The sequence below is a fragment of the Equus caballus genome, chromosome 12 (genome assembly GCF_041296265.1).
Source record: "Equus caballus isolate H_3958 breed thoroughbred chromosome 12, TB-T2T, whole genome shotgun sequence".
Taxonomy (NCBI): Eukaryota; Metazoa; Chordata; class Mammalia; order Perissodactyla; family Equidae; genus Equus; species Equus caballus.
The window spans coordinates 14,930,984-14,953,410 of record NC_091695.1 but is presented as its reverse complement, the minus strand read 5'-3'; the positions used below and the strand labels follow the sequence as shown (position 1 = coordinate 14,953,410).

At 35.7% G+C, this 22,427-nt stretch overlaps 2 pseudogenes; both read left to right on the top strand.

The window, feature by feature from the left end:
- The first annotated feature begins 3,016 nt into the window (after window positions 1-3,016).
- OR5D18SP (olfactory receptor family 5 subfamily D member 18S, pseudogene) lies at window positions 3,017-3,955 on the top strand (annotated as a pseudogene).
- Window positions 14,370-15,296, top strand: OR5L26P (olfactory receptor family 5 subfamily L member 26, pseudogene; annotated as a pseudogene).

Genomic DNA, 22,427 nt, shown 5'->3' with positions numbered 1-22,427 from the left:
GGGAAAGCATTCCAAGGTAGGGGGAAAAAACTGGCAGAAAAGACCATAAGTAAGGAATATACAATATTTTCTAGAAACAGAAGGCAAGGAACAGAAGGAAAGAGGTCAGACTAGCTGGGGCAAGGGTAATAGAACAGAACAAAGATTTAAAAGGGACTGGATAATTTTCCCCAACTTAATATTAAATTTGTAAATATTTCTGTTTTAACTCTGAAGGCATCAAGATGACCTAGGAGATCTCCAATATGGTGAGAGTGGATGATATGGAGGCAGACAGTTATGCTTGGCATATAGTAGTCACTCAGTTAATACTTGATAATGAGGACTTTTATAATTACATAATTTTGGTAGTTGTATGAGGTATGGGACTAATTAGGGGCCTGGGGGAAGTGACCTTATAAATTTTCATGTGAAATACCCCTTATGCTGCTCCAGGTTTTCTAGAATACAAGAATTATGTTAGAGAAAGGTGATTAATTTTAATTGTTTATTTAATGACCTCAAGAGAATGGGGCAATGGTGGTCTCTAGGGTTCATGTCCCAAAGGTAGTGACTGTAGCTATAAGAACACATGCATCACTCCCAATCTGCAGAGGTCCTCCCTTTGCCTCCAGCAGGTTTGTTTTAAGATTCTAGAGACAGATTGATGCTAATTTCAACGTAGGGTATGTAGAAAACAACATGATGGGGGAACTTATCCTTTAGATCTAGACAGCTCTTGAAAAATATTTAGCCCCTGCAAAAGTTACACATATGAACATGCAAAGAAGAGGATACATTTATTTATTTATTCTCAAGAGCTTTGTGTCAGAGGGCCTGGCTTGGCTGAACTCCTCGCTAACAGCCCATGAAGAACTGGTACTGGGGTTGGGAGGAGCCGAGGTACAGGAGGTGTGGGGAGAGAAGAGCTCTGAGAATTTGAGGGAATGTGCATTATCTTGATTCTACAAATTTTTGGAAAGGGATCCAGGTAGAACAGACAAATATTTAAATAAATTTAAACAAACAGAGATTGAATAGACCCTCTATTGAAAAACAATTAAAAGTGATCAGCTTTAATTAAGATTATAAAGCAGGATACACACGTCCCTTGTGGGCAAAAAGTTACAAAAAAATTCGGAAAAGAATTACACGGAAGAAGATTTCAGCTGTTATATTTCCTATATAGTTTTCAGGACACAGGAGCCATTATATTAAATATAATATTAGTTTAAAATGAATTTTTAAATGCTTTAGCTAAATTAAATATTGTATAATGAAAAAAGTTTGATAATTAGAAAATCTGACTTTGTGATGGGTTGTCTTTTGAGGTTGTCATTAATACTCAAATTTATGAATATAGGGACAGAGGGCTCTTGAGTGTCTCAGTTTTGCATATGATCTGACATTTTTATTGATGAGCCATCTGAAATCCATTTCTTGGGTTGTGGGACCAGAGGTAATCTTACCAGAAATGATAGAGAAAGAGTTTTCCAGAATGGTAAGATCTTAAAAGTGTTGGCAACCATTTACAGAAATATAATTCTTTTGTATTACTATTTTCTCATGAAAAGTTTTTATAATGCAGTACTACCTCCAATTTAGAATCTCTCTCCCTCACAGGTAATATAGGACAGAAGGAATATCCTATATGTCTTGAAGGGAGGGTAGAAAGAGAGAAAGAGAGAGAGAGAGAGACCTTTGAAAGAGAAGTTTCTAAGTCAGAGTCTTTACTATACTTAGTTATTCCTGGGAGAGAAAATGTCCCTAAATCCCCTTCTCATTTCATCTCGATGTTCCTTTCTAGTATAACTCTGTGGCATGTATGCTGTCATTGGACTATTTCTCACAGGTTTAGAGTCTCTAGTTTGTCAATTAAAAGTATGATGATTAGGGGTCAGCCCGGTTGCATAATGGTTAAGTTCACGCACTCCACTTTGGCAGCCCAGGGTTCACAGGTTCGTATCCCCAGAGGAAACCCAGCACAGCTCATCAAGCTATGCTGTGGTAACATCCCACATAAAAATAGAGGAAGACCGGCACAGACATTAGCTCAGTGATAGTCTTCCTCAAGCAAAAAGAGGAAGATTGGCAACAGATCTTAGCCCAGAGCCAATCTTCCTCACATACACAGAAAAGGTATGATAATTCATAAAGGAAATATGTTAGTAGCTAGACAAGAATACAGATCAGGGTCTGGTGTAATAAAATGGATCTGGGGCTGGGAGTCTGGAGATGTAGGATCTGGTCACAGACATGTAGATTGGTACTTACTTGCATTTCATTGGGAAAGCCAAGATTCTCCAGTTTCCCTTATGTCACCTCCAGAACAAGGAGGTAGACTAGATAACCTTTATCATCTGTTCCAATTTTATTATTCCTCAAGCAATGAGGAAGGATTGACATTTGGGATTCCCCGAGCTGAGGAGCATACTCTTTGAGAAAAATCAATTAAGCTTAACTTTGATAACAGATTTACTGAGTCAGAGTGAAAAGCAAAGATTACAGTGCTATAAGGAATTAACAATAAAGGCACAAATGTAAAGTATTAGAGGTTTTCATTCTTAATGTCAAAGTATGAATATATGATGCAAAAATTAATTTGTTTAGAAATTTCTCATTTTTGTTACTGATTATAGTACTGACATAATCAGTCATTGCAGTATGCTAGGCTTATCTTTTATGAACTTATAATTTTCAAGGAGAGCTGAAAGTGTTATGGGAGGATTTGCTTTAAAATAACCATAAGTCTCTTGATTTCATACTTTTTTGTAAATATTAAAAATTATAATTGAGTACAAACATAATGCAATAACTGTATTGTTTTTACATAAGGAAACATTTTAAATGGTCGTTATGTTTTACAATTTTAGACATTTAGTGTATCTTGCATAGAAAATACAAAAAGAAATCCTGAAAGGCATATTTTGCTTCATTTTGCAGTCTTGGGAAGGGCAGTTAACCAAGCTTCTTATATCCTCACTCTCCTTAATATTTTTATTTTCAGGACTGATTCAGATTCTAACAAACAGAAACCATGTTACTATCAGAGAGAAATAAAACTGGGGCCACGTTCACTCTCTTGGGCTTCTCAGATTTCCCAGAACTGCAAATCCCTCTCTTCTTGATTTTTCTGGCTATCTACACTGTCACTGTTGTAGGGAATATTGGGATGATTGTAATAATCAAAATTAACCCCAAGCTACACACCCCTATGTACTTTTTCCTCAGCCACCTCTCATTTGTGGATTTCTGCTATTCCTCCGTCATTACTCCCAAGACCCTGGTGAACCTAGTTGTGGAAGACAGAACCATTTCATTTATAGGATGTGTAGTACAATTCTTTTTCTCTTGTACCTTTGTGGTAACTGAATTCTTTTTATTAGCTGTGATGGCCTATGACCGCTTTGTGGCCATTTGTAACCCTCTGCTCTACACATTTGCCATGTCCCAGAAACTCTGTGCCGTGCTAGTGGTCGGATCATATGCATGGGGAGTAGCTTGTTCCTTGATATTCACATGTTCTGTTATCAAATTATCATTTCGAGGTTTCAACACAATTAATCATTTCTTCTGTGAATTCTCCTCGTTGCTGTCCCTCTCTTGCTCTGATACTTATGTCAACCAGTTGCTGCTTTTCATTTTTGCCACCTTTAATGCGGGTAGCACACTACTCATCATTCTCATGTCTTATGGATTTATCATTGTTGCTATCCTCAAGATGCATTCAGCCAGTGGGCACTGCAAAGCCTTCTCCACCTGTGCCTCACACCTGACCACCGTTACTATCTTCTATGGCACCATCCTCTTCCTCTACTGTGTGCCCAACTCCAAAAACTCCAGGCACACAGTCAAAGTGGCCTCTGTGTTTTACACAGTGGTGATCCCCATGTTGAATCCTCTGATCTACAGTTTGAGAAATAAGGATGTCAAGGATATTGTCAGCAAAATAATTCTTCTTAAGCATTCTTATTAACCATATTATTATTATTAAGCATATTCTTATTAAGCATATTATTTTAACAGAGTTTGTCCCTGATATGTAAATAAAGTGTGTCCATAAATGTTGATTTTAAATTAATTAATTTAAAATTATGAAGAGTTAATGTTGTACAATAGAAAAGTCATGGATTTTAGTTCAAAGAGACTAAACTTGGCTCTATCTCTTACTGGAAAATAAAACAGCCATCTCTCTCATCTTTAATTTTTAATCTATAAAATTGAGATAATGTAAACTAGCTCTTAATCTGATTGTGAAGAATAAAAGGACTATATTTAAAAAAAGACTGTATAAATATCATATGTAAAACCTTGTGTAATCTCAATAAGCAGTTTTATCCCCTTTCTTACAACATACCTGAAGTACACTAGGCTCTCAATAAACATGTGAATTTCTCTTGTAAAAGTACAAATAGCAGTTAAAGTAAGACTAGTCTTCATCCTTCAAGGAATGTAAAATCTAGTGTTGACAGTAGGGCAGTGAAAAAAGTAGTCACTGTATAAGGTAGAAAATAATAAGTTATCATGGAGAATTTGAGAGAAAGGAAAGTTCAAATCCATTTAGGGACATTAGAGAGATGTCTTCATAAAACAGGTATTGTTTGAATTTGTCCTTGAATAACAGAATGGTCAGAATTTTAGGAGACACATTTCAACAAGGAGTTTTCTTTGGAAGATGGAAGCATGGCAAAGTCAAAATGCAATACTGAGTCAATGATGAACCAAATTTTTTATTGAGTGAATACTTTATGACACACATGTGTGTGTGTATATTATTGTGTATACAGGTTACTTGGCATGAATGGAAAGTTAATAAGACATGGCCTTTATTCTGAATGTGTTTCAAAGGAGCTCAGGTATGGCAGGATGATAAGCTGTGACAGACTCCACCAGAGGCATAGAAATAGTAGATTGGCTCTCAAGAAATCTTATAGGCCAAAAGTAAGCAGGGTATCAACCCAATCTGTACTTCATACTTTCATTCTGCCTATAAACACATCAAAACCATGATCAATTCCTTGATTCTTTTTCCTGAACATGAGGGTAATTTCTGAATCCTTCTCAATTGAACTCCCATCTTAAAAAAAAAAAAGGGTCTGGAGTCACCTCAAGTGTTGGAAACAAATCACCTATATAACTTTATTCAAAATAAAATGAAAAGCAGGCAGTCATTACTATTAAGACCTATTTGATCTGATAAATTAAAAATTCTAGATTTCTTTAACATTAATAACTCACTTTTGCTTGAATAAATTATACATCCTTCTCCTTCTCTTTAATCAATATGTCTAGATAAAATTCCAAACTAATCATCAATATAATGGAAGAAATAAATTTCCAGGTATTTTAGTAAGGAAGAAAATCTAACGTGGGGAACAATTTTATATGGATTCAATAAAGTTATTTGGAATGTTCATGTTATTTTAACCTTACGTTCATTATTGAAATGTTCCATTCATATACATTATATAATAAGGAATCAATTAAATAACCATTCTATATGGAAAACTAAAATAGTGTTTTAGATATTGGATGTCTGATGAGGGAATGCTTTTCTCTTCTATTGACTTCTGTTTCTCTAGCTATTTACAAATTTATCTTTGTTATACATTTAGCAATTAAGCAATTTCTAATTTTCTTTGAAATTAAGAAATTATTTATATTAATCTTAAACTGAATCCGTAATGGTTAATGCCTGTTTTTAGAGAAGTTTATTTTACTTCTGTCCTGCTTGCACCAAGGATGAGCACATTTTTTGATAGAATTACCACAACCCATTTGCCTTTACTTTGAAGAAACCAAGGCCTATGATGCTTAAGTGACCTCGCCAACATTGTAAAAGCAATTGTTGATAGAATTCATGAAATCATTCAAGACTCCAGACATATCAGAAGCACACTTTCCATTAAACACTGGCATACAATATGTTTTCCATTATCAGGTTGTGACAGTTCAGATTCTTTATAGTAGATTCTGTTGCTTCTGTATACAACATGACTCATATTAGTAGTCTTCACATCTTTTGGTCATATGCTTCTCAATTAGTTTTGAAAAGGTATATATTCGAAGAATTTAATTTTACATATACAATATTTCATCATAAACTTAAATAACAAAAACTGTAATTTCCATTGCAAATCCATTTAGAATACATAAATAAATGACATCCAAAACAGTCATATTTGTGCCTTTCCTTCTCCTGAACTTACATTCAATCCTACTCCTCCCATTGATCACTACAACGTTATTAATCAGATTCATACTTTTTATTTCATAATGCTTTTGGCAAAATCAAAAGTTTTTCTTTCTGTATTAAGTTAACCTTGTAATGATTCAATAATAATTATACCACTAATTAAAATATAATTGCATTGCAAATTTGGATAAAATATAATCAATCAAAATTGAAAAAATATTTTTGGAAATATTTTATTTTGCTGAGGAAGAATAAGCCTGAGCTAACATCTGTGCCAATCTTCCTCTATTTTTTTTGTATGTGGGTTACCTCCACGGTGTGGTTGGGGACTGGAGTACATTTGCACCCAGGATTTGGGCTGTGAACCTGGGCCGCTGAAGTGGAGTGCGCAGGACTTTAACCACTCAGCCATGGGGCTGAGCCCTGGAAATATTCTTTGTGTGAGAAATATTATGAATATATGTTTGGATTATTTATTTCAATTAATTAATGTATCCTTGGAAAGATATCACAATGTTAGAAAGCAAGAGGGTTCAGCATCATTTCTATTTCCACTTTTTAATAGATGAAAATACGGAGACTGCTTGGTCATATTAAATGGAAATGGGACTAGAAACTGTCAGAGATTGTGCTAAAATAGGAATATCACTCAACTCTTTCAACTCCATCCAAGTTACGTGCCAATTTCTCACAGTAATCTTTAGTTGTTGATTTTAATTAATATGTTTTGGAGTGGTTTGTTCTGCAACCATTAGAAACACTCACTTTGTTAATTTCTGAAAAGGTTACCAAAAGACCTTCCACATCTTATCATATAACAATTAAGTATATCTGTTATTCCACTTGGAGGCACCTTGATTAAAACAATGGAATTAGGGGCAAGCCCAGTGGTGCAGCAGTTAAGTTCCCACGTTCTGCTTTGGCAGCCATGGGTTCGACAGTTCGGATCCCGGGTGTGGACATGGCACCACTTGGCAAGCCACGCTGTGGTAGGCGTCCCACATATAAAGTAGAGGAAGATGGGCATGGATGTTGGTTCAGGGCCGGTCTTCCTCAGCAAATAGAGGAGGATTGGCAGCAGTTAGCTCAGGATTAATCTTCCAAAAAATAGATGGAATTAAAAAGTTTAGAAAATTTAACATACTGCTGATTGCATTGAACCTTGCCAATACAATATTTTACTAAAACAGCACTATCGTATGTGTTTTGAATACATTTCATCAAAACTCAGAGCTTCATATTGATGTTATTCAATTTAGGGATAATGACCATGAAATCAAATTCAATAAAATATTTATTTTTAAATTAGTTTTTAAAAAAACCTGCCATGTTTTTAAATCTAAGACAAATAGGTAAGCAAAGCAGATCTCCTGTGAGTGGTTGGCCCAGATGACATGAAACTTCACTGACAATGGTACTCTTTATAGATAGTTTTTTAGTTTTTCTGTCATGAGACTCTCTCCTGCAGGAAGATAGGTTTTGTGACAGTAGTTTCAGGATGCACTAAGAACAAAAAGAAGAGATGTTAAAAAATATTGTCATCAATCTACTAAATATCTGATTTCAAAACATCACTGTGTTGGCTAAAACACATGCCTAATGCCATCATTTTCTGTGGAAAGAAATATGTGCTATATGCCAGAATTATGACAAGAAGTCATACCATGGGATTGAAGTGTCTTGATTAAAGAAAACTTCAAGATTCATGAAAAACAGTATTTCAAATTGTTCTTAGGTTTTAGAAGTTTGCTTTTGTTTTCCTCATTGGGGTAATTCACATAGTAAACGAGAACGAATAAGAGGAATCATCACTTTTGAAAAATGAGAGAAATAGAAACATGAGAGTGCTAGGTGGAAAGAAGACCCAGAAACATTCTTCAAATTCAGAAAATTAACATATGGATCAATTTTAGGAAAACATATATAGGTTGCTGAGAATTTGGAAACTGATTACCTGTAACTAAATACATCCATGGAATTCTTGAAATGTTTGGTATATCAAAGAGCACAAATCACAGACAGTGATTTGAATACTGTTGGTTTAGGGAGACAATACATGGTCAGAAAAGGGGCAGACCTGGGAGAGATCCCTGAGGCAATCCCTTTTAATAGTCTCTGGCATTGAGTAAGGACTATGCCATCCCAGCTTCATTCAGTAGTTCTGCTCTTCTTCACAGGGTCATATGTGTGTCACAACCCAAGAAGCAGCATGTAGTCTGATTCTGTCAGTGATTCTGTGTGTGACTTTTAGGAAGTTGGACCTGACTGTGCTTCAGTCACCTCATTCATAAAGTTATATAATTGTATCAATCTCACATATTTTTATAAAGATGAAATGTGTTTAATAGTTGTATTCATAACAGTAGCTAGCATATCAGAAGTGGCCAATAAATGTGAGGAATTATTATTATTTTCAGTTACAAAGTTCATTATCCCCACCTCTTTCAGATATTTGGTAGAACTCTGGTTCTTATGCCCTCCAGGAAGGAGCTTTTGAGCATAAGACAGGCAAAGTTTATAAGACCTATTTATATATTTCACAGTGGTGATGGGGGGCAGGGGTGGACTGTCATGTGCATCATAGTGTTGAGCAGCATCCCTAGTCTCTACCCACTAGATGTCAGTAGCACTCCTCCGTATTGTGACAATGAAAAATGACTCCAGGCATTGCCAAATGTCTCATGAGGATCAAAACAACTCCTGGTTAAGAACCACTGCTCTATAAGTAATCAACAGCCTGATTTTTCATCCTTAGACTTGAAAACAGGAAAAGGTTTGAATTCAGAATAAGGCAACTCAGTTTTACTGGCTGTTGAAGAGAGAAACCATACCATCAGAATAATTATTTGTTTTCAAACTGAGATTTCTTAATTTCTTTTCTTTTGGTGAGGATGATTAGCCCTGAGCTAACATCTTTTACCAATCTTCCTCTTTTTGCTTGAGGAAGATTGTCCTTGAGCTAACATCTGTGCCAATATTCCTCTATTTTGTATGTGGGACACAACCGCAGCATGGCTTGATAAGCAGTGCCTAGGTCCCTATCCAGGATCTGAACCTGAGAATCCCAGGCTGCTGAAACAAAGCACATGAACTAAATTACTACACCACTAGGCTGACCCCCAAACTGGCATTTCTTTATGCACATATCCTTCACCTCTTTGAAATAATTTGAAGAATGAGGAAAATACCTGGCTCTGTTGAGTTCTAGTCCAGATTCTCTTTCCTCCAGGAATAACTAACTAGTGCCTCTACAGTCACGTATATGTCTACCAAGGGTCAGAGAATAAGTGAGAGTGCTCTCACCCTCTATTGGCATTTTCTATTTGTCAAAGGCCTTGAATGTATCCTTCTCTTATTAAAAAATAACAACCTCCCTCTCCACTCTACTCCATAAACCTTATGTTTTGTGAGAATTCAGGCATGTTTTTACATTGCTTTTAAAAAAAATTGCAACAAAATATTTATGTTTCATAGATGTTGTCAGGATTAAATATACAATGCAACTTATATAAACATATAATATTCTGTCTGTGCAATCTGGCTTACTGTTTTTTAACTTGCCATTTTATCATAGCTATTTTTCAGGTCACTAAAAGTTCTTCAAAAATATAATTTTAATAGCTGCATAGTTTTCCATAATATATAAGTACCATAACTTTAGCCATTTCCCTCTTGTTTGACACTTTATTTCTGTTTTATTTACATAAATAATGCTGCAATGCAGCAGCAAGCATTTGTGTTAATACTTTCATATTCACATCTTTTATTTGTTCTACAAATAGTTTTAAAGCAGTGAATTCATTTGTCAAGTAGCTCTTTACAGGACTTCAGAATCATAGTTATAGGAGGTTCGAATCCAAGTACCAATTCCACGAACAATGGTCAGCATAGAATTGCATAATTAACAAAACCACTATGTTAACTTCATAGAGAAAATGCTAATCTAGAGTATAAAAGCTACTTTCCCTTTTTAAAACACATTGGAACAAATTAACGCTTGTGGGTTAACAATTTTAAATAAACATATTTCTCCTCATTTCAGTGGAAAACAGAAAAGGGTACTATGTATTATAAAAAATTATTTCTTGGGATCCTAGTATCTCCAGTATTGATTAAAGAGAAAAAGAGATGGCTAATTAAAGAATATGTGCTGTCCTCTAACGATTCACTTTCAAGCTCTAAATTGTATAGGACTACTTTAAGGAATCATATAAACTCTTATGGATGGGAATGCTTTTGTGTGATCTGTGAGTGTGAGCTCTATGCCTTTGTAGGCCACAATGTCTGGACTTTTCCTAAACTTCCCAAAAGCAATGTCCTATTTCTTTGCTGAAAAACATTAACTATCCTACTTATTCTCATGTCTTTTTAGGAGATAGTCAGAACTGAATTTGGGATCATATAACGGAGGATAACTACTAATAGTTTTCTCCAATCCCAGTAAAGTGGGGACATGGGCAAGAAGAACGGCACCACTGCGCCAGAGTTCATTCTCCTTGATTAGCAGATAACCCTGAATTGAGGGTCTTCCTCTTCCTACTGCTTCTTCTCATCTATGGAGTCATGGTTTTGAGTAACCTGGGCATGATTGCACTGAGTCAAGAAACTCTCAACTGAACTATTGCTTTACATTGTGGCCTCTTTCAATGAAATCATCGCCATCATGATCATCTTCACTTCCTACTTTTTATTCTCATCATCATCCTAAGGAAGTGCTCTGCAGAGGGAAGATGAAAAGCCTTTTCCATCTGTGTCTCCCATCTCACAGTCATCATTGTCTTCCATGGAACAATCCTTTTCCTTTTTTTCCAGCCCAGTTCTGGCAACAGTGTGGATACTGACAATGTGGCTGCAGTGTCTACACTGTAGTGATTCCCATGCTGAATCCTCTGATCTATAGCTTGAGAAACAAAGATATGAAAGAAGCTCTCAGAAAAGCAGTGGGCTCCAAAATATTTTCCTAGACAATATCTTCTTATCAGGACTCAGAGTCCCAAAGGGGAGGCTGGTGGAGGGGTAAATAAGTGGGCTTCAGTGTTCGAGTGGAGATAACAGTCAAGAGGTAGGTAGTTGTGAATGTCTTTTTCAATCACTTATCTTTGTGTCTCCTCCATTTACAAAGGTAGGATTGAGCATATTTCAAAGTTTGAAGCCTACTTCTTTGCCTTTATTTCATCTAAAATGACCTAAATTACTATGGTTAATGGACTGCTAAGACATACACATTTAGTTTGCTGTAAACGTTTATAAGCTTAATGAAGAACTCAGGAGAATCACATTTTATTTCAGTATCCATTATGGAAAATATGATTCAATTCAAAACTGACTTCCTGTTATTTTACAATGAACATAATGTTTGTCCATTTATGAGCAGAATTAGATTACTATATATGTATATATCCTGTTTGCTGTTTATTTCTTGTTTCCATCATTATTTTTTGTTGCTTTCATTGAAATGTCCAGTGTTTTTGGAACTTCAGATACTATCATATCTGAAAAATGGACTCAGTAATAATTATTTCATGGAAATCTTAGAAAAATTAAATTACATGTCATGTACTAAGAGCTTAGAATAATTCTCAGCATGTAATTAGTTCTCTGTTTCTCTGTGTCTGTCAGCATCTCTGCATCACTCTTTCTGTCTCTCTTGCGTAATATATTTTATTATAAGTAGCACATTTATACCTATTTGCAATCATTTAATAACCATTGTCTTTTAGTATTGAGAAACTGTTGGTGAAATTAGAACAATTTCCTCTGTAACAAACATTGATATGCATGAAATACAGAATAAACAAAATGATACTGTATGTGTCTCTCTCTCCTTCTCTTTCTACCATTTTCCACACTGATTTTTGTCAAGGAATATAGAATTTATGACTGTAGAGGAGCTCCCTAATTGTCACCCTAATTCTGAGAGTTGAATTAATACGCCTCTGAGCTGGTTATGGGGAATCAGGCCACGTGGACCATCTCTGCTCAGTAGAGGAGGTGAATTCTTTGGGATTTGTTTTGGGTTTACCATCAATTAGTTTCTTATTGTCAGCCTGGAATATTAAGAAGAAAATTTTCCAAGTTGACTTTTCTGTTTTAACTTTGAAGTAGGCAAATGACAAATAACTCAGTTTTTTTTTTTTTTTTTATTTTTTAGGAGGTAATGAAAAAACCATGACTTCAGGAAAGTGATGTTTCCACTTTAAAATTAGCTCAAGATGTGGAGAAAATATCAGACTATGTTTTCAGTCCAAAATCTCTTCTCTCAGTTTCATCATACATGTGTATTTGAAGGCATGGGTATGAAGGAGGGAAGAGAATAAAATTCCTCAACTTCCGTTTGCTTTTTCTTTCTTTTTTTGTTAATGTAAGCCAGCTACTTGGCTTTTCTTTTCTTTTTTTTTTTTTTAAAGATTGGCACGTGAGCTAAGAACTGTTGCCAATCTGTTTTTTTTTTTTTTCCTTCTTCTTCTCCCCAAAGTCCCCAGTACATAGATGCATATTTTAGTTGTAGATCCTTCTGGTTGTGCTATGTGGGACAGCACCTCAACATGGCCTAATGAGTAGAGCTGGGCTGGCCCCTTTCCTTTTCTTTAGACAGACGTAAATGGTAGATTCCACCTATGTGGAATGTACAGCATAACTACTTCCCCAACCAGCAATGTGAGAGAACTTGGGAAAGTTTTCACTTCCTTCCTTTTTAATGTGGATACAGGATTTATCTTTCTAGGATTGTAGCCAAATAAAAGTGATAATACATAATATATCCATCATATGTATTCATACCTCTCCATATGCATCTTCATTTACATCCACATGTATATACCAAGGGTACTATTCAATATCCTTTAAAAAAAATTAGCCATCTCAAATATGTAATTTCAGATAGCATAATAATTTGCTACTCTAGATATAATCCACTATGTTTTAAAAATTGCTCTAATTTAACAATTTTTCCCATTGTTAATATTACAAACAATGCTGAAATGTAGCTTTGGATACAGTTTTTCACAATTTTATCAATGTAATTAAATATTTATTGTAATCGCTTACCAAGAAGAAAATCTCAGGGCCAGCCCCATGGCACAGTGTTTAAGCTCACTCACTCCATTTCAGTGGCCCAGGGTTTCGCTGATTCTGATGCTGGGCATGGATGTGGCACAGCTCATCAAGCCATGCTGATGTGGCGTCCCACAGAGCACAACCAGAGCGACTTACAACTAGAATATACAACTATGTGCTGAGGGGCTGTGGGGAGAAGAAGAAGGAGGAGGAGGAGGAGGAGGAGTAGGAGAAGAAGAAGAAAGAGAAGAAGAAGAGGAGGAGGAAGAAGGGGGAGAGAAAAGAGATATTGGCAACAGATGTTACCTCAGGTGCCAATCTTTAAAAAAATAAAAAATAACAAAAAAAACTTAAACAAATTCTTATTTTAAAAAAAGAAGAAAACCTCTCATAAAAAATATCGTATAGCTTTTACTGTCGTCAGGGTTAAGATTTTGGACATACGTTGCCTAATGGCTTTCCAGAAAAGTGTATACAACAGTTACATCTTTCTGAGTCATTATTAACATAGATTATTATCATTATAATTAACTACATTACTTTGATAATTTGATAAGTAAAAATGATGATGGCTTTTAGAATATATTTTAATTCTCTATTTTTCATTCTGCATAATTCTAGAGTTAAAGAATCATTGTGAGCCACTAAGCTCAAAAAAATTGGTCTCAGTCCCTGCATGGAAATTGTACAGGACCTCCTCACCCCCTGCAAAATTTATGCTACTGATAAACTAATCTAAAAAGATAGTGTACACTATATAGGATCACAATAGCTGTCACCCTACATGGACAGAAATTGCTACATTTTTCAAAGAACAGTAGTTTATCTCCATGAGGCTGTAAAATCATTGAACCTGTTTCAGATTCCAACAAAACACCTAATTTAATTCATCAACCCAATTTATCATAGCAGATAACAGTTGGGAATCATATAGGTTTCTGCTGATACTTAAATTTATTTTGATCAGTGAGATCCACTGAGACATTGAAAATTTTGAATTATTTGACAACTGTATCTTAAATCACTGTCAATGTTATATTTTTCCAAAGTTAATATAAATGTGTTGTTTTCTCTCTTGTTCTCTTTTTAGAAGAAACGCAAAACATCGTTTGGTTTCCCATCCTGACATATGGTGGAAATGAGGGAGGGGAACGGTACCACTGTGACAGAGTTCATTCTTCCTGGAGTATCACATGACCCTGAGCTGAGAGTCTTTCTCTCCCTCTGTTCCTTCTCGTATATGGAGTCACAGTTTGGGCCAACCTGGGCATGATTGCACTGAATCAGGTCAGCTCTGGACTTCACACTTACATGTACTTTTTTCTCACCCACTTGTCCTTTGTGGATTTTTGCAATTCCGTGATCATCGTGCCAAAGATGCTTTCCAATATCTTAAACAAGGAAAAATCAGTTTCCTTCCTGGGATGCATGGTGCAATTCTATTTGCTTTGCATGTGTGCAGTCACTGAGGTCTTCCTGCTGACTGTGATGGCTTGTGACTGCTTTCTGCCCATCTGTAGTTCACTGCTGTACATGCTCTCCATGTCCCAGAAATTTTGTATGGTCCTGGTCTCTAGCTTCTACATCTGTGGAACTGTGTGTTCTTTGGTTTACTTGTGTTTAGCTCTTGAAATCCCATCCTGTAGGTCAAATGTAGTCACCACTTCTTTTGTGATTTACCCCCTCTCTTTACTCTTGCTTGCTATGTCATGTCCATTATTAATTGGGGCCACTTTCAGTGAAATTGTCACCATCGTGATCATCCTCACTTCCTACTGGTTTATTCTCATCGCCATCCTGAGTACGCTCTGCAGAGGGAAGGTGCGAAGCCTTTTCTACCTGTGCCTCCCACCACACAGTGATTGCTGTCTTGCAGGGAATCATACTTTTCACTTATCGCAGGCCCAGTTTTTCCAACAGTGTGGATACTGGCAAAGCAGCCATGGTGTTTTACACTGCAGTGATTCCCAGGCTGAATCCCTTGATCTATGGCCTGAAAGACAAGGATGTGAAAGAAGCTTTCAAGAAAGTGTTGGGATCCAAACTGCCTTTTGAAAAGCTATTCTCTTAGCTAGACTCAGGGTTTCATTAGAGATCTTTAGTGAGGGGCTTGTTTTGGGTGGCTGTGAATGAAAAGTAAAATAAGGAAGTATTATTTGAGCTAAAGGACAACGCATGCTTTTTTGTTTTCCAGTTGCCTATCTTATTTAGACAAATCTTATCCCTTTTATTGGAGAGTTCAAGTGCATCTGCTACCTTTGCTGCTCTTCTCCAATCTTTAATTGCCTTGAATGGGTTTTTAGAGTGATATTGTTAGACTCAATTTCCTGGTCTGAGATAACATCAATAGATTTCTAACAAAGTGCACATAAAAATATATGTCTTCTCATCATCCTTAAAGTGTGCAACCATTCTTATTAAATTGACTTCATTTTTTTTATGTGGTATGAGCATACTTTTCTCTCATATTCTGTTTTTTTCATGAAAATTTGAACTAAATTTCCTATTTGCATTTCTGAGTATTGTTTTTTAGTTTTTTTGTTATTCTCTTTCTTATTAATTTTTTGATTGCAAGGTAATAATTTTAGGACTTTTAAAATCTTCTCTTCCACAAAATAGTGATAATAATACTCTACTTTTCTAACATTTTCATGAACATTAAATACTGTATCTTAAGTTCTTTGCACTACATATGGTATATTATAACTGATCAATAAGTTACCTGCTGTTGTTGCTATTGTTTTTACTTTTACCTCTTGTTTTCTATTTTGCCTTGTCTTGGTTAAATAAGCGGATCATATATTTGATGCTGTGCCTTTTTAAGCTTTTGTGCTCTTGTTAACATTTTTTTCCTCTGCCTGGTATTATTCTAAGCATTCACTATATTTTCTAAATCTATTATATTCTAAATCTATTATAAATTAGATTCCCACAGCTTCTGAAAAATAATTAGTACACATCCTGTGGCTTAAAACAATAGACCTTTATTCTCTTACAATTCTGGAGATCAGAAATTTGAAATCCACATAACTGGGCCAAATTCAAGGTGTCAGCAGGACCATACTCCCTCAAGAGGTTGTAGGGGACAATCTTTTCCTTATCTCTTCCAGCTTCTGGTGGCTGCAGGTATTCCTTGTCTTGTGGTTATATCACTTCTGTCTTCAAGGCTAGCATCTTCAAACCTCTCTCCTCTCCATCTTTTCTACATTTTCGTGTGTGTGTGTGTGTTTGTGTATGTTTAAAATAATCTGCTCTCTCTCTTATAAGGACACTTAATGTGACATTTAGAGTACACCTTGATCATCCAGGATAATCTGCTCATCTGAAAATCATTAACCTACTCACAACTTCAAGCGATACTTTTCCAAATAAGATGACATTTATAGGTTCCATGGATTAGAGCCTGATACACATAAGGTCCATTTTCAAGCATAACACACCCATCTTTTAAAAGCCAAATCATAATTTAGCTTTCCCATGTTTTTAGAATGTTGACACTTCATTTTTTTCTTGCTTTCTTAAGATTTAATTTCATATTTGTTATTTTCTATTTTTTTGTTTAAAGATTTTATTTTTATTTTTTCTCCCCAAAGCCCCCAGTACATAGTTGTATATTCTTAGTTGCGGGTCCTTCCAGTTGTGACATGTAGGACGCCACCTCAGCATGGCTCTATGAACAGTGCCATGTTCGTGCCCAGGATTTGAACCGATGAAACACTGGGCCACCTGCAGCGGAGCGCACAAACTTAACTGCTCGGCCACGGGGCCGGCCCCTATTTTCTATATTTTTGCTGGATTCACTAATGCAACTTAGGTCCTTGTTGCTTTAATGAAGTAGGAAGAACTCTGGACTCGAGATTACACACCTCACCCCAGGTTCATATCCAGATGAGTTATTTTGAGGAAGACACAAACTTGCTTAATCTCAAGTTTCTGAAATATAAACTGGGGATAAGCTGCTAGCCTTAGAGAGTTATCATTGGACTTAAACATAATGACAAAACTTCAAGGACCAGTCCCATAAAAAGTACCATTATTAATGTTTTTTAAAAAGGAATCTTTGAGGGTAAGGATAATTTGGAAATATTCCAGTATCCCTTGGTGAAGACAGCTACTCATTATTTCTTTAAATAGATAAATAAGCAATGACTAAATGAATGGAATTATATTGTGCTTATGATGAAACTATGGCTCTATATTGGTTTTCCAATGTTTAAGTGGGGTGAGATTTACCATACCACCCATGATACTTTGTATTTTAGGGTGAAGTTAAGAGAAACGTCTTTCACCTTTGGTCCTTCAACTAGAACAGGATTTCTCAACCTTAGCACTGTGGACATTTTGAGCCAGACAATTTAGTGCTGTGGATGTCTTTCCTGTGTACTATAGGATGTTTAGTAGCATTCCTGACCTTTACCCATTAGATATCAGGACCACCCCTCCCCACATTTGTGAGAAGCAAAAACGTCTCCAGACACTGTCAAAACTCTTATAGAAAGCAAACTCACCTGAGTGTGGAGTCACTGGACTAGAAAGCATCAATATACTGGAGCTCTAGTCTCCTCAGAGGAGCCTTCAGTATTAAATTTTCCTGTGTTTAAGAAGCATTTTCAGCTATCCAGGTGCTCACATTTTAGTCAGTTATCAGTTTGATCTCTCTCTAGAATCTACAATGTCCCTTTCAGAGACCTTGGATCTGAGGGCTTCAGCAACGCAAAATTCCCCCCACTTTAGCATGGATAACTAGGAGTACCCATGTCCTGCTGAGAGATAGACACACTTTTCATATCTAAAGACTGATTGTTTTGTTTTATTAGCACAAAGGGTGGATGCTTTCCATTCAGCTTCACAAAAAACTTGACATAGCAGATCTGTCTTTCCCTCCAAATGTCGCTTCATAGGTAACACCTCTAGTTGTCTGGGAGGAATCAAGGTGCACTGGGTGCTCCTCAAAACATGTCTGAAATCAGCCGCATAAAGGTTTCTTTGTGTTTCTTTAAGTGGTTTTGTTTTACGCATGTAATCTGGTCACTCCCTTACTTTTAAAATATAGGGGTTGATATGTTTATCTCATTCTCTTACTATTAGCATCTCAATTTTCGGGTGAGGACCATGCCTTTCCTATGCTTGATGGGTCTCTTTCTTTGCACTTAATGGGATTTGGGGAAGTGTTCATGGCCAGTCATCAAAAGACCCACTGATTGTTTTCTGGGTGGACAGTAGTGAGCTAGTGACTTAACTAGGGGATTTTGCTGGAATTATTGGAAAAGGAGTTTCTTTCTGCTGAGATTTATCCTATGGACAGATGGAATCTCAAAACTCCTCATATCTCTCTTTGCCAAGATAAATATATGTAAATATAAACACACACTCATATATATACATAACTGGAAATGCATATTTTTGTATAATATGTTTATATTCCCAGTATTACCTTTCTTCATTAGTCAACACATTCTCTATAAATCTCATTTCTGAGTCTCCAGTCATACCAGGGACTTTCCAGTCTCCATGTAATTGCTTATTTTTTTTCCTCTACCATCTTTCATTTACTGTTCTATACTTGATAAAATTCCTAATGTCGAGTTCAACTTATCTTCCTTTTCTCTGTTTTGTACTTAGAACACTGCCTAGCACAACATATTTACAGAGTAAATGCCTTTAGTGAATGAAGATTCTCTGATCCATTTATGAACAGAATTCCATTTGAACATAAATGCACACGTAACACATACCAGAGTCATTAACTTCACTCATAATTGGTTTTCCATTTACATGTTGACTTTCAAGATCTTCTAATTCTCAATACCTAGATAAATACATTTTTTCTTCTTTCCAGTTTATTCCACCATTCTATCACATAGAATATCCTGATAGTTTGATAAATTGCTTTGAGTTGGTTAAATCTAACTAGATAGCAAATATCATAATCCAATTTTATATACAATAATCTAGTATGTTGAAAGCCCAAACGTATTTTTCTTTGAGACATCCTGAGGAGGTAGAAAAACACATTATGTCATTTCATTTTTCGTTTAACTAACTCCTCAGTAGAACTGTTTAATTGCTCACATACATTTTCCCCCTGGGATTTGGACGTTAGTGTGTGTGTTCCTGGGATCTGATGTGAGGTTGGAGAGCTAATCTCAAAAGACTCAAAGCAAAATATAAAAGATCTGGCATTATTCTAAGGAATGACGGCCTTTCTAAGGGAGGCACAAATTTATTCTATGAACACAAAAGGGCTGCCCAAATGGATTATAGAAAAGGTAGCAATGGGTCAATTTTTTAATCTTTAACTGTCAGAATAGATTTTTCCAGTGAACAATGAACTGATGGTGAGAACAGTGTAGTAAGAAGGTGAATGAAAGAAAGTGATCTGGTAAGTGTTCTTAACATAATCCTAGTATATTAGAGCTGGATAGGATTTTAAGTGTTCATCATCTTATAGTCAATTATTTTACACATAAGAAACTGATGTTTTGAGTATAAACATGCCTAGAATGACACTTTTTGTCCTCAAGGTATTTTCAACAAAAACAAGAGCAACAAGATGGGCCTGGGCCCGTGGCACAGTGGTTAAGTGCGCATGTTTCACTTTGGCAGCCCAGGGTTAGCCAGTTCGGATCCCGGGTGCGGACATGGCACCGCTTGGCAAGCCATGCTGTTGTAGGCATCCCACATATAAACTAGAGGAAGATGGGCATGAATGTTAGCTCAGGGCCAGTCTTCCTCAGCAAAAAGAGGAGGATTGGCAGCAGATTTTAGCTCAGGGCTAATCTTCCTCAAAAAACAAAAACAAAAACAAGAGCAACAACAACAAAAAAGCACATTTAACACATGATCTTCTTAAGACAATCCTCAGTATTATTGGATTCTGATTTGGAATCTAAACACAAACACAATTCTCATTATCTACTATTTCTTTTTAAACGTTGGGTAGGTTTAAATATAAATTAAAGCTGACCCAATTTGTATATCATAATATTTATTTTATCTTATGGTAACGCATTGGAGTGAACAGTTATCAACACAAATAGAAAGACTAGGGTGCAACTAGGGGGTTGGCTTTAAAGGAATAGAAAACAAGTTTCAAAAGCAGTGACTAGGGCTCAATATAGAGAACTTACTGCAGGAATATGCTAATTTTCTGAACTCTTTCAGAAATTTTCATTCTCACCTGAAAATTGCATAGAAGAACAGATTCTTCGGCTCCTCTTTGGACTCCACTTAATTTTTTGTTTCTTCTATTCTTTTCCCCTTCCATTGTTCCATTTGGCTTTCATATTTCATTTTTGAATCCTGAAAGTTTCTTTCAGTCTTGAAGTGTGTAACATCCTTGAAAGATTCTTACAGGTAAATATTCTTCATATAATTTGATTTCTTTATTGCCTTTAATTCTGTGATTGGAAATAAGGGGTTTAGCAGAAAACAGCTTGCACAAAGAAGTGATTGTTCCTTAGGACTCAGATCCCAAGCTTATTTAAGCATAGTCCCTAAGATAAGATTTTCTTTGATGCCTACTTTTTAATAGTTATTCTTCATAATTATGAAAAGAGATGATGGCAGAGTAATCACTGGATATAATTTTATCTTTCCCTCACCTTCACAGCAGTGGCCATTGCTCCACTCCCAGATCAACTGACAATCTTATGTCTCATATTTGTAGACATGTATAGATGAATGGTCACTCAATGACAATTGATAGTTTCGAAGGAGGAAGCCACATATATTTCAGCAAAAGAGAACTCCAAAAGAGTTGGAGTAGCTCAATGATGCTTTCTTTTTTTAATTAACCCTTTTTAGAGCAAAAAGAGAAACTTGGTTGATAATAAAATAATAAATACTAATGTCTAAGGAAGCTCAAACTTTTCTCAATGGCTGAATAATAATACTTAATATTTATTGAATGTTTGCTATGTGAAGAGCACTCTTCAAAATATTTTATGTGTAATTGCTCATTTAATCCTCATAATTACCTGCAGGCAATGCTCCTATAAAATGTAATTTACATATCAGAAAATGAAACCATAGAACTACTGAAATTTTGCTACAGTGCTACAAATATTAAGTGATAGATCCAAATTTAAACTCAGGCAGTCTGACTCTAGGGTCCATGCTTTTAATCATCACAACATACTGTCTCTATTACTGTGTCGAAAGAAGTAAACCTGCCTGTTCTAACTCATGCACTAAATGAAAATTGAAGTTAGTTTTAAACTGATATCCTTATATCAAATCTGGGACGTTGAGATTTTGGAAAATAATGATATTATTTACTCCAATCTTCTTCCTAAGTTTCACCATCTCTGACACATTTCCATCTCTTAGAAGGAATTGTTTATTGAAGAGTGCTCTAGCCCAGTGATGCAGAATTTCCAATCTCTGGCCCTCGCTCTTTGATTGCCGAGCTATGCAACCCTGGACTGGCTAAATGGCCTGAAATAATCAAGTTCTTTTCAATATAATTGAGAGATAGTGAATTATTAACATATTTGAAAAGGCTATGAGAATTAAATTAGATATGAAAGTCCATTGAAAATTACAAGATGAAAATATGTTAATGCCAGATATTCACATTTACCCAGAATTCAATTAATTTACCTAGAAACAGAAGAAAGGTAGAAAATAAACTTTGAGTAATAATGCAGAATCCACAATTTCTATGGTATTTATATTTCATTCTCTGTGTCTCTAAATGTATGCAAAGTTTTAGTAAAGACATTTCGTTTTATTGAAAACCTGGAACAAATTGAGGACAGAGCAGGAGGGTAAGACTCTTGTAATGTTGTTAGATCAGGTTCTGAGATGGAGGATATGGATAGAAAATGGAAATACATGTCAAATCTGAAGGTATTTAAAAGCTGAGCTTGTACAGGACATGGAATCATTTAAGAGTTTAAGCAAGAAGGAAACATAATACAAAATCTATTATATATATATAACTCTTGCAGTAGTTTATGGATAGATTTTTTAGCATGTTTGAAAGTAGAGTGAGGATTGACTGGAGGGAAGGAGGCCAATTATGAGGTTCAACTGAGGAAAAAGAGGGAGGAAATTAAGTAAAGGAATGGCAGTGACAAAAAAGAGTAAACCTTGGATATCAGCCGCATTTCCATATAGAATAAAATAGGTGACTGCATTGACTCACAACTGTTATATTTCCAACATCAGAACAGTGAAATAACAAGATGGC